Source organism: Cyprinodon variegatus, unplaced genomic scaffold, assembly GCF_000732505.1.
Source record: "Cyprinodon variegatus isolate N-32 unplaced genomic scaffold, C_variegatus-1.0 Scaffold1941, whole genome shotgun sequence".
NCBI lineage: Eukaryota > Metazoa > Chordata > Actinopteri > Cyprinodontiformes > Cyprinodontidae > Cyprinodon > Cyprinodon variegatus.
In genome coordinates, this window is record NW_015152394.1 from 62,946 (window position 1) to 66,658 (window position 3,713).

The window sequence follows — 3,713 nt, forward strand, 5'->3', positions numbered from 1 at the left end:
CTTTTCAATTCAAAATGTCGGAAATAGCGTAGAGTTAAAGGCTTTATAGAGTGTACAAAAAACAAAGCCTTATTTTGTCTTAGAAAATATGCAAATTGAACCAGACAAACGGTTCAATTTAGGAATGGTTACTCGTTTGGGTTCTTTGTTAGCCTCCAATACTCTGTACCTGTCTATGTCTCTAAAAGGGAATTAAAGGGAATTGTTAGCCTGGCTGAACAGGCAAGGTGTTCTGTTCCCCTGTATGGGGATGGGCGTTGTGATGATAGTGGTTCAATTTGCATGTTTTCTAGGCCAAAGCAAGACTTTGTTTTTGGTCTACTCTATGAACCCTCAAACTCAACACTATTTCTGACATTTTTAATTGAAAATTCTTCCTGAATGGGAAGCGAAACATCTTCAAACTTCAAAACAATGTCCAGTGGATTGTTTTTTTACTTTTTTTTTTAATGACTATGACCGGGATGACTGAGAATATTCACCAGGATATATTTTAAATGCCATACAATGTTAAAACAAATGTATATTTATCTTTCACTGTCAATCTACTCACAGTGTCCTGGCTGCAAATATTCTGTGACAAGGAAGGACGAGTCTAACCTGAGTGTCCGATGCCAAATGTGCACAGCAGCCAAAGGACGCATCTATGAGTTCTGCTGGCAGTGTCTGAGGGAGTGGAAAGGTCCACATCATCGGACAGATAGCTGCGACAATTAAGGCTGCTGGAACGATGCCCTGAAAACACTGAGAGACTGTCCATATGACTCCTTTGATAATATCAAAGGAGTCACTCAGTGTCCCTCCGTCAGGGCCTGTCCCACCTGTGGTGTAAAAACATCACCTGTCGCCAGTGTAAGGTGGAATTCTGTTTCGCATGTCTTAAAATCACAACTGAATGCAGAAACGCACTATAAAATGACTATTATGTGCCTTGCTCTACTGGTATTGCCTCTAGACAGACCTCTATTCCTGTATGGCAGCGAAAATAACATGAATAAGATAAGGCAGATATCTTTTTTGTTGTAGTTGTTGAGTTCAAAAGTCAAAAAAACAATTACAGCCTGTGTTAACATGAGTAGTATAGATAATGTCTGAAGAAAGGTAACAAAATTATGTTACTTTTGCATTTTAGCTCGCGTAATCCTGTAATCTAACTGAGGTAATTAATTTCCTTAGATTTATAATGATATAGTCACTTGGTTCCTAATAAGTGTGAGAAGTTGTTTGGCATTTTTAAATATTTTTATGAAATATAATGCTATAATTCTGATTAAAAATGTTCTAAATGTTCCAATTAATAAAAAAAAAAAGTTTGCCAGTCTTTTGGTGTTTTGTTTTTTTAACAGAAAATATATTTACTCAAGTAGATACATTTATTAATTAAGGGGTAATACAATATTACAGAGTTGGGCTTGTCTGTATATGGCACCAATTTTTCTACCTTCTTTCTACTTAGTTTCTTTTTCATCTCTGGGTGTTGTGTTTTGAAGGCCATAAGATTGTTGGGAGCTGGAGAAATTCCACCTTTCTCCAGCAGAGTCCGCCGTGGATCCTCTGAGGGAGCCTCCTGCACAGNTACAGTGCCGCATATTGACGAAAATCCCACTTTTCATGCAGTGTACCTCAGTGAGTTCACCATCCAAACATCATTTTCTCAAATCCCAAAGCTCAAGTTTTTCACCATCCTCCCTATCTTTCCCAGCCGAGCTCACAAGACCCCGACCAGCTGAAATTCAATCTTGTTCATTTCCATTTTTTCAATAAGCTTTCCAAATATACCAATTATTTCAGTTATTGCGCTCATTTAGAGTCAAACTTTCAAAATATGACACCTGCCAACTCTTCGTAGTGGAAAAACGCAAGTATGTTTAACACAATCAAACTCTTTGCCTAATATAAATATAATTCTTTAAATCAATCTATAAAGCTGACATATCACAGTCAGAGTTAAAGTGCAGGTCCCCCCCCCCCCTCTCAGCTGAATGCTTTGTTAGTAATTGTATCATCTTTGCATAAAATACATAAATGTTTGATTGCAACAGATTGCTTAGTGTAGATTATTTATAATATTTATATTATATATATATTTTTTTTCTGTGGTTCACATAGTGAACATGTTTATGATATGCCTCATGTTAGCATAATTATCACTGATGATGTTTGAGTTTATTACATTGTATTTATTTTGCCAGAATGTGTAATTTCTTGTTTCCACTGTTATTATTGGAAGTTTGGGAAACTGAACTGTACTGAAAACTGAACTAAACAGATGTGTTTAGGTTTGGCAGTAGAACAGTGCCCCCTGAATATATAGCATTGAAATGTCAAAGATCTACTCCAGGAATCTTTGGTTGGACAGTGACCTCTTGTGGCAACAAGCCGTGATTGCAGCTTCTTCAGCATCATCTACTCTGCAATCTTATGCAGGCAGGAAGTGTGAGATAAAAAGCTCATCAACACCTTTCCTCCATTAATTCATGGTTGATAAGGGAAAAATGACTGTTCCATCTGTTATGTTTATGCAAGGGTTCTGTTTAGAGGCTAAAACTCAGATCCAGATCTTGATGAGGCATTCATCTGTAACAGTCCTGGATGAAACTTATAAAGACATAGTAGAACATGTTAATTCCTGAGCTGAGATCTGAGCTGAGACCTTCCTGCATGCAGTGGGGCGACAACAGAATGGTGCAATGGATGCATATTTATATTGTTGTGATGTTTGTTTCTGTAGTGGATGTTTTTTTTTTCCAGGTTGGAAAAAAACAAAAGAACAAATAGGTAGAGATAACTGCTGATATTGACGCCAAACTCCAGCAGCAATATTTCCCTACAAGAACTCCAGCTTTAAACTTGAAATAATCCCAGTTTTATTATTTTTTTCTCCATTCATGTTATGATGATACAAATAAAGCCAAAAGGACCACATGAACTTAGCTGCAAGTTAAAACGATTCACTATGAAACAGAAAGTTATGTCACAATGTGTTCTCAGTGGTTCATCTGTTTCCTCTACAGGACAAATGGTGAGATGTCTCAAGGAAAGATATCCCAGAAGCCAACCCTGGGGATGTGGTTTTTCCAGTCAGGCTGAAGAGGAGGATTGTTTAAAGCCACCTAGCAGCCCATAGTTTTATTTTACTCTGCAGAGGAGAACAACACTCACAGTTGAACTGTTATTCAGGCAGAGTGGGTTCCCACTCGTGCATATAAAGATAATTCTCACACACAAACATTGGGTCTTCCCAAGAGAAACAACTTTGCATTCACAAAAATGCATACATTTTTCATTAGTCAAATACAAACATTTCAAAACAGCTTTCTCTGCCATTTATGGCATTAGGGAGTCTTAAACCCTTTGAAGGCCATGTATCTGTATTTCACCCTTGTCTAGAGTTACGGGCAACTGCTCTCCATCATCTCACTCTCAACTCCCCATGGGTGTGTTCGCCAAGCTGGGGTCCATATATTCCTGTTGGAATAATTATGTATAAGATACTTATTCTTTGTTCTTATGATGTATAATGTGTGACATATTACTGTTCCAGAGAGGTGTTGCACAAGCAGTATAGGTCAACTCTCAGGAAGTATTGCTCAAGCTTAACGAAACCAGGAGGTTCTTTGACCATTTGACCGCAAGACATTTGAATGCAAATTGACATGTTCACTGAGGCTGCAAACTGAAGTGTATTTCTTGTTTCCTATTCCTTTAGCACA